This window comes from Monomorium pharaonis, chromosome 1, assembly GCF_013373865.1.
Source record: "Monomorium pharaonis isolate MP-MQ-018 chromosome 1, ASM1337386v2, whole genome shotgun sequence".
Lineage (NCBI taxonomy): Eukaryota > Metazoa > Arthropoda > Insecta > Hymenoptera > Formicidae > Monomorium > Monomorium pharaonis.
In genome coordinates, this window is record NC_050467.1 from 12,115,636 (window position 1) to 12,126,037 (window position 10,402).

At 35.5% G+C, this 10,402-nt stretch overlaps 1 long non-coding RNA gene across 1 annotated transcript; it reads left to right on the plus strand.

Annotated features, from left to right (window-relative positions):
- Positions 1-7,579: 7,579 nt before the first annotated feature.
- Positions 7,580-7,993, plus strand: LOC118645763. The gene is made up of 2 exons (XR_004963418.1): positions 7,580-7,812; positions 7,901-7,993. It is a non-coding gene; the product is annotated as an uncharacterized LOC118645763 (long non-coding RNA).
- The last annotated feature ends 2,409 nt before the right edge of the window (positions 7,994-10,402 follow it).

The following is a 10,402-nucleotide window of genomic DNA, read 5'->3' on the forward strand; positions in this document are numbered from 1 at the left end:
TTTGCGGCATGTTAAATAAGGTTATGTAATGTTTTATGTTTTATTATAATGTAATATTATAGAAAAAATATACCCAGCTAACCATTTGCTACCAAATTGTCAGCAGACTGCTAAAAATTTCTTGCGGAATCAGGCTGCCAAAACCATGGCCTACTGTGTCCTCGAGTGCGCCCCAATTGCAAGCAAAAATTGTTATCAAATCCTGATATCAAATTGGGTGCAACACCAGAGCAGACCTGTCACTAGCAATACAATGACAAATTCACACAGCAAATTGAGAACAGATGTTGCAAAGTAAACTCACAGCAGATTTGCGCCAAATATGCAACAGATCTGTATTCATAAATGATGACAGATTGGCGACAGATTTGTCGAATCTTTTCATTTCTTCTTTCATCACAGTTATAATTTTATTTGAGAATTAATGTAAGCAATCTCCTGGGAAGATTTATTAATTCAGGAGTAGGAACAAATTAAATAATTTACCCAACCCTCTCCTTAGCATCTAATATTTCCTATAGGGGGGATCAATTGACCTATCTATTTTCTCCATTTATATCGCAGGTATATCATCTATTCTAGGTGCAATTAATTTCATTAAATTTCTTTGTAGTTAAATCTCATTCCAAAAAAATGAAAATACTACCAGTTCTGTATTATAAAAGTATAATGTGGCGGTCCTCCGCCACATCGGACTCTTCCGCAGGCGCAGCGAAGGAAGATAATTTTTGCTTACCTTCGCGCTGCGAGTGGTCTTTATGTAGCGAGTTGACTGCATTTTACTCCCGAGAAAGTAAGCCGCCTATCGACGGTGCCGCACTTTTTATTGCCAATTTGACATTTCGACAGATCTGCTGCATTTCTGGAATCAATCTGTCGCGTACTTTGACACACAAATGTTGTTGCATTTCTACAGGCAATTTGCTGACATTGTTTGCACTTTGGTGTTTGTCGTCAATCTGTTATCAATACTTTCAATAAATCTGCTCGCAGTTCACTATTATTTTGTCATGTTTTCTGATGACAGACGTTGCTAAATATTTGCTAAATATCTGCTAATAGTGTTTGCAATGACAAGATATGTTTCTCATTTGTCGCCTTTTTGGCAACAGAATTTGTTGCCAACATTTGTCACAGCAGAAATGGTTATAGGGGTATTTATGCATTTGTATCTAAAATATATCTATTTGGACCTCAGGGCTCCATAGCTCCATGAGCCGCTCCTACCCACACATCGTTTTGTCTCTTTCTACATCCGTCAAGACAATTTTCGTCATATGCTCCATCTAAAGACCTATAATCAAAGATGCGCCAATGGCCCCCCACCATGACTGCTATCCACCATCTTGTACCCATACGGTGACTGGATGGGAGCTGGGACCGGGGGCTGGGATCTGGGGCTGGGGTCTGGAGTAGTGGAGATAGTAAACAATGCAAGCCTACTCCAAGTTGTACGCAGCCATATAACAGATGCAAATTTAATTTTTCTTGTTCTTCCTGAGTGTATCGTCAAAATATAGTGACCCTAGAGGGCAGAGATTGAATTACCTTATAATTTCTGACACATATTCCTTTAACCTATACTGCTCAACACAGAGCACTCTCCCCTCTTCCTCGCCCAGCGTGGGTGCGCAATGGCGGATAAACCATGTGATTCAAGTGACCAATCAAAATTGTGTTCGCCATTGGCGAATCTTTGATTATAGGTTTTTAGCTCCATCCAGTACTATATATCGATGACTGAAAGCAGCGGAATATCTATGATTGGTTGTAGAGTACGATACGCCCGATATGCGCGTAACTTCCGCATAATCCGCATATTTCGCTGCTTTCAGTAGACCGAAATATGTCTCTTATGGGTGCCGTCACATGCGGCGTAACTTGCGTCGACCAATCACATCGTCGTGGGGCACGCTAAAGACGGTTTTAACGTGCTCTACAATGATGTGATTGGTCGACGCAAGTTACGCCGCATGTGACGGCACCCTTAGGGTGCAGTCCCATGAAGCGGATTATGCGGAAGCGGAACAAGCGGATCACCAATCGCGGGATCATTCTGATAGAACTCTTTTAAAGATTTCGTCGAAACGGTCCTGTGATTGGTGATCCGCTCGTTCCGCTTCCGCATAATCCGCTCCATGGGACCGCACCTTTATATCCCATAAAGCGAATTACGCGGAAGCAGAACAAGCGGATCACCAATCATGGGACTGTTTCAACGGAATTTTTGAAAAGGTTTTATTAGAACGATCCCGTGATTAGTGATCCGCTGATTCTGCTTCCGCGTAATTCGCTCCATGGGACATAAGAGCCACATTTCGGCGTATCGAACACACACACACACACAAGCATTCGTGGCCATTTCTAACCTTTTCCATGGTAAGGATACCAGGTGAACCATTGCGCATAATGCCGTGACGTCAGTATACGTCACGTATTAGTGAGCCAATAAAAAGATGACCCAAAATACAAGCGCGAAATTGAAACGCTGAATTAATTGCGTAACATGGGCTACGTTCCGAAACTTACTGCAATAACACAGTCATATATTTTATAAAAATGTATATTTACGGATCTTATAATGTTTTTTATGTGGTTTGTAGCTTTGCTTACAAGGTTATCGCGCACAAAAACACTCTGAAATGTATAGACACTTAACCTTTTTTGCTACATACATCTTATACAATAACACAGCCTTATTTTTTATAAAATCACTTACAGATCTTACAATATGTTTTTAACGTTGTTCGTAGTTTTGCTCAATAACGCAGGCTATTACACAGGACACTCTGATTATCGCACAGAAATACTCAGGCTATCGCATAGGAACGCTCAGGGACACGATGCATTGAGTGCGTCCATTTTGGATTCATGCATTCGGTCAATTGCTAATTGGTTGTTACTTTGGCTACTGCGCATCCACGGGAATGGTTTACCTGGGGTCTGTTCGCGTCACATGCTCCAACATGCTCTTATTCACCCCAACGCACTCCAATACGTTGATTCTGAAGACGCCAACCTATTATAATGTGTTGGAGTGAGTAGGAGCATGTCGGGACATGGCGACGCGAACAAACCACTGGTATCCTTACACCATGACCTTTTCGTGCCCATAAGAAGTACACAAGAAGTGACAAAGAGTAGCACGCGCCCAGCTAACCATTTGCTGCCAAATTGTCAGCAGACTGCTAAAAATTTCTTGCGGAATCAGGTTGCCAAAACCATGGCCTACTGTGTCCTCGAGTGCGTCCCAATTGCAAGCAAAAATTGTTATCAAATTCTGATATCAAATTGGGTGCAACACCAGAGCAGACCTGTCACTAGCAATACAATGACAGATTTACGCAGCAAATTAAGAACAGATGTTGCAACGTAAACTCACAGCAGATTTACGCCAAATATGCAACAGATCTGTATTCATAAATGATGACAGATTGGCGACAGATTTGTCGAATCTTTTCATTTCTTCTTTCATCACAGTTATAATTTTATTTGAGAATCGATGTAAGCAATCTCCTGGGAAGATTTATTAATTCAGGAGTAAAAACAGATTAAATAATTTACCCAACCCTCTCCTTAGCATCTAATATTTCCTATAGGAGGACTTCAATTGACCTATCTATTTTCTCCCTTTATATCGCAGGTATATCATCTATTCTAGATGCAATTAATTTCATTAAATTTCTTTGTAGTTAAATCTCACTCCCCAAAAAATGAAAATACTACCAGTTCTGTATCATAAAAGTATAATGTGGCGGTCTTCCGTCACATCGGACTCCTCCGCAGGTGCAGCGAAGGAAGATAATTTTTGCTTACCTTAGTCGCGTTGCAAGTGGTCTTTATGTAGCGAGTAGACTGCATTTTACTCCCGAGAAAGTAAGCCGTATATCGACGGTGCCGCACTTTTTATTGCCAATTTGACATTATGACAGATCTGCTGCATTTCTGGTATCAATCTGTCGCGTACTTTGACACACAAATGTTGTTGCATTTCTACAGGCAATTTGCTGACATTGTTTTCACTTTGGTGTTTGTCGTCAATCTGTTATCAATACTTTCAATAAATCTGCTCGCAGTTCACTATTATTTTGTCATATATTCTGATGACAGACGTTGCTAAATATCTGCTGAATATCTGCTAATAGTGTTTGCAATGATAAGATATGTTTCTCGTTTGTTGCTTTTTTGGCAACAGAATCTGTTGCCAACATTTGTCACAGCAGAAATGGTTATAGGGGGTAGTACTCATGAATCTGAAGAGGTTATAGTAAAAAAAAGTAAATATATACACCGCCCAGTGCACACGCCATGTAACAATATACGACTATGCACATGTATGTGTGCAATCCACTCGATTATAAATTTCCGCGGATCGTCAACGTATCAAAAACGGCGGATCGTCTGTCATTGGTTGAAATTCAATACGCCCGATACGCGCGTATCGTAATCCGCTCCATGGGACCGCACCTTGAGGGTGACCGCGTCTCTTCTGATTCGATGCGGGCGTTAAACACACGGTCACATGATCAGTTTGTCGCTCTCTCTCTCTCTCTCTCTCAGAGGCTCACTAAACAGACAGAGAGACCGCGTCTCTTCTGATTCGATGGAGGCGTTCACGTGATCAGTTTGCCACTCTCTCCCTCAGAGGCTCTCTAGCGCAGGGTTGTGCAAGGGGGGCCGTAGACCCCCGTGTATGTATGTGTGTGCGTGCGAAGCATTCTCTGCACCATATAGGTTTGCGACTCTCCACGTAAAACGAAATGCTCGTAAAAATACGTATATAACCATTTAAAATTTTGCGCATTTTTTGCATGGCTTAATCCCAGGTAGCAAGGTGACGTTAATACGACGTCAATAATTCGTCATTTAAGGTCGCAGACGTCATGTTACCAAATTAAGACGTAATAGTAACGTTATTTTTTGACCTATTAATTACGTCAGTCATTTATCCATCCTACAACGTATTTCCGACGTCATATTCTTGACTAATTAATAACGTCAGTTAATTGATCATTTTACGACGTATTAATAAGATTTTATTAGTGACTAATTACTGACGTTAACTATAATTCTTTGTAATAATTGACGATTTGACCTCAAATGACAAATTATTGAGGTCTAGTGGACGACACCTTGCTACCTATAACTATCATTATTTAAAGATTGGTTAATAAACAACATTATTAAAATTAATATAATATTTTATATAATTAATACTATCAATATTTTAGAATCATCCCAGGCAGCACATAATATTTATGATAAATATTTATTAATATTTATTAATATTTATTTTTTCAAAATATTATATAAATATTTTACACATATTTTATATATACGAAAAAAAAAATTTTTATTCAACATATTAAAATATAAATTAAATATTTTATATAATATTTATGATAAATAAAAGATAAAGATTTGTATAAGTAATATTTTGTAAATATTTATAAATATTTCATAAATATTTTTATAATATTTATGATAAATCTTTATGATTTGTCAAATCTAAGACCACAAAAATATTTATAAAATATTTAGATAAATATTTATAAAATATTTAAATAAATATTATAAATATTTTATAAATATTTTATAAATATTGCGTTTTGTCTGAGGTATAATTTAGCTTTATCAAAAGAACAGAGCAAAAACATATTTCTATAAGTTATTCCACATGTTATTTTGCATATGTAAAAATCAGGAAAAAAATGTAAATTTATATTTATTTATAAAAATATTAGTTAACTACAAGTTTCATGTTTCTCGCATCTATTGAACTGATAACAAATATGTATTCATGATCATCAAGTGTTCATGGATCATCACAAAGGGCTAAGTAGCGTACGATCTTCGAAGTCAAGCAACGTCGACGGCGGTTCAGAGTTGGATGGGTGACCGCGGAAGTTAGGCAATTCCAAACGTGACTATGGTGTGGTGGGTCGTGATGCTTGTTGAGAAACAACGTAGATTTTTTTTTACATTATAATTATGTTATTTCGATATTTTCATAATGCAAGTACTGCATATATAGGACATGTATCCGAAATATTTTCTAAAACGTCAAAATAACGGCTTTTACTACCTGGAATAGTCATAAAAATGACGTTAAAATGTCGTCTTTATTAAATGTAACCTAAAAACCTATGTTTTTTCATAAAAATAACAATAAAATATCGTCAAATGTACGATACTAGCTTCTTGAAAATGACGTCAATAATATGAAAATAATGACGTATTTTTGACGTCAATATATGACGTCGTTAAGATGAGACAAATGTACGTCAGTTTTACGACATTTAGACGTCATTTTATCTCAACATTATGACGTCTGGTTCGTCATAAAATGACCAAAAAATGCCGTCAATTAGACGTCACCTTGCTACCTAGGATTATGCTAGACCGAGCATGCGCTTATGGTCAAGAAGCATCAGGATGTGACCGCTGCGCATGCTGTTACATATTGTCATTGTCAGTAAATTTCGGTTCTTTCCGTTCGTATAATATATACTATATTTAAAGACCGACAATTAGAAACTTATAGTATAATTTTTTAAATTATATATTGCTCTTCATCATATATAAATTATATATGTATATATATATATATATATATATATATATATATAATTACATATTTATTTAATTGTGTTTAAAAAATAACTTAACTCGCTGAAAAGTATCTCGCGTGTCTTTCTACATTAGACGCGAAACACTGTCCCATTTTCTAATTACGATGTATTTAAAAATACAATACATATTTATCTTCTTTCTTTAAATAAAAATAGCATTATAAATTGAAAAATTAAAAAGTGACTATTTTATAATTCTAATGTTAAGCCGAAGTGAGCGCGTACGCGCATACTAATAACTTATTATATTTGCACGAGTTTTAATCCAACTAAGAATAAAATATTCGTTTAATATATTTGTTTAAAAAATTGGGATGGTCAAAACTTAATTAGTATATACTTTGAAAAATTCACTTTAGACTATTTATTTATTTTTTACGTATGTGTAAGTAATCTAAAAACGATTAAAGTAAAAAATATATAAGAAATAAATTTATCCGAAATTTTTGGGATGTATATCTCAAATATGGAACAAATACATGTTTTTAGATTTCTAATTAACAAAAAAGCTTCACGTGGTCAAAAATTCTGATTTAAATACAACTTTCCGGAAAAAAATGTTTCATATAAACACATATATAAATATATATAAAAAATATGTCCATATATATATTTACACATATATGTTTAGTTTCTTTTTTTTTGTAAAATTTCTATTTGATATAAAAGAACAATAGTCATCTGAAAAAAACAGAAACTAATAAAAAAAAGAAAATTAGTTTAAACATATATGTTAACAACAGCTGTTTGCAATCGTTTGCAATCTCATTGGAATGGAGATCTCCGCGGGTGCCGCGATGGCGTAATTCTCATCGGGCGGAAGCGGTCAAGGCAATGCACCTTTTATTTTAATTCCGGGACTAATTAAAACACCACTGGCTTAGAAAGAAGCAACACTTTATTGTTCTTCACTCGCGCGCTTTTACGCGCTGTTAATGGCACGGAGACTTCTCGAGCTCTGCCCCAGGGGCTGTAATCTCTTATGTATTTTTCGTGACCAGCGTTTGTTGCGCCACCGCTGTAAGCGAACCCGCCGAACCGAACTAAAATGCAATATGGCCGTCTAAAATCAACATGGCCGTAGTAATGAGTTCCGTTCAACAAGCAAAGTAAAGTGAAGCAAAGCTTACGAGCGAAGAAGGAGGTTATTTCTTACGAACGGAATAATTTAAAACTGATGGTATGTAATCGCAATTCCGCTTACAGAAACAGCTTTTTTTCTCGCTGAGATTTAATTTGTGGTATGGTATAAAGACTTTTTTTTTTAGACACCAGTAACTGTTCCAATGTGTACACCAGCCTTCGACACCATATAGAATAAAGATGCTGTCAGAGGAGTTAGATGAGGGAGCTACAACCAAGAAAAAGCAATCTGTGATCATATTACTTAGCTTCGACAAACGATGACCTAAGTTCAACTGATTGTAGGCTCTTACGTCCACGTGGAATCAGCTGCTCCTTTGCAACTTGCAACAGGCTAAGGCTGCGTTCCGATATTAATTGTCAGTATTGAAAATCTACAGTATATGTGACGTAAACTATAGATTTTCAGTACTGGCACTGAATATCGAAACGCAGCCTAAGTTACGAAGAAGCAGCTGATTCCACATGAACGTAAGAAAGAGGCTACAATCAGTTGAACTTTGGTCATCGTTTGTCGAAGCTAATGGGTGTCAAGACAAATCACTTAAATGCAAACTACTTTCCAGTATGTTGTAGCATAAGAAAGCAAGAAAATTGTATTGGAGGAGAAACAACGTGATTTAGAGAATAAGGTGCTCTATCACATAGAATGTAATTCTATTATAAAAACATGTAATGGTTCCATAAAATAAATAAGTTCAAAAAATTTATTAAATATTAATTTGAATGTGTATGTATGTGCATGTGTGTACGTACGGGTCAATGGATGGGAAGGGGAGTGAGGTGAAAGGGGAAAGAGCGGCCATATTGCATTTTAGTTCGGTTCGGCGGGTTCGCTTACAGCGGTGGCGCAACAAACGCTGGTCACGAAAAATACATAAGAGATTACAGCCCCTGCTCTGCCCGGCCCATGCGGTCGCGCTAGGCGGGGAAGATCGATGATCCACGGAAAGGGCCGAATATCGGGAAGCGAGCGCGACAGGAAGAGGGGGGTACCGTATTGCGCCGGGTGTAGGGCTTATTCGCAATAACTCTAGGTACGAGCAATTTTTTAGGGAATACGTAACAATATATGAACATATTTTTTATATATTTTTATATATACAGGGTGAAATGTAACCGGAAGCCATCCCGTAATAGAAAGATAAAAGGGATCGAGATGAACATAAAAGTCCAATATTGTTTTTGGTTAGGTCTTAGGTTAGGTCCACCAATAATCGAGGTATTAATTTTTCAAATTATGCGAATAAAAGCGCACCGAGAGAAGAGCTCAATCCGCTCGAGTCATAACACCCCAGTGAACAATATGTCGTCAAAAAGATCTCTAAAAGATATCCTGTTTCTGAAAATGATAACATATATAAATAGCCTTCTAAAAGATAACATAATAATGTCAGAATGTTAACCAATGCGTCGTTTTTTGAGAACAGAAAGATATCACGAAACTGATATCTAAAAGATTTCTTAAATCTGATATCTAAAAAAATTTTTTAATCGGATATCTAAAAGATTTCTTAAATCGAATACTTTTAAACTGCAACTAAAGATAAAAAAATAAAATAAAAATTTCATTTTTTTTAAATTATTTTTATCAACAATACATACTACTAAATTTAGGACAAATTTGTATTAATTAACTAAATTTAAATTACTTTATTTTATTCTTACTTGCTGCTTGTGGGTTTTGAACCCGGGACTTTAGAATGACGAACCTTGTACTCTATTTGCTACGCCAATTTGACTGATTGATATGGGTAGTTAATATTGTCTACATATACCTAATATATGTTATAAACTGACGCAATTATATTATTTTTTATAAAAGCAATTAAATTTTGCAAAACATTAAAAATAAATAGCATTAATTTATTTACTTATTAATTTCATTGTTAAATTTATCTTTTTCCATAACCTTAATAATTTGATGGAAATTGCAATCTATTTTACACTAATATTAATCAATTGAATAGTATACATTTATTATTGTTTTTGTTCAGTATATGATAAATTTAGATTTTGTGAATTTTTTGTGCGCAGTAATTGCAGGCAAACCGTTATTTTTAAAAACATTTATTTTTATGATAATTTTTAAATAATACCAAATGGATCTCTTATTCAAGATATTATAATGTTATTTAATTTCTGAGTCAACTATGACGCGCATGGACAGCAAAAAATCGGACAGCATTGTGATATCTTTTATGAGACATCAAGCTAATATCATTTAGCTGATGTCATAAGGATAACATTTTCAAGAAACTTAAATAAAACTCTTCAATAAGATATCTTAAAGACCTCTCTTAGTAGACGTCTATGATAAATGTTACCATTTTAACATCATTTCCAAGATATCTAAATGTTTTCTTAAAAAAGTTCTCTTAAAGTTTTCATTCTGACAAACGTGTTGTCTGGGACGGAAGAAAAAATTTATCGTAAATGTATAATAAGCTTTCATTAAATTACTGTTCACAATTACGATAGAAATAAATTAAGTTATTTGCCGATTTTATACGTTAATATCTCGATTATTGGTAGATTGGTAGAAAATTGGTGGCTAACCCAAGACAATATTGAACTTTTATGTTCATCTCAATCCCGTCTATCTTTCTATTACGGGATGGCTTCCA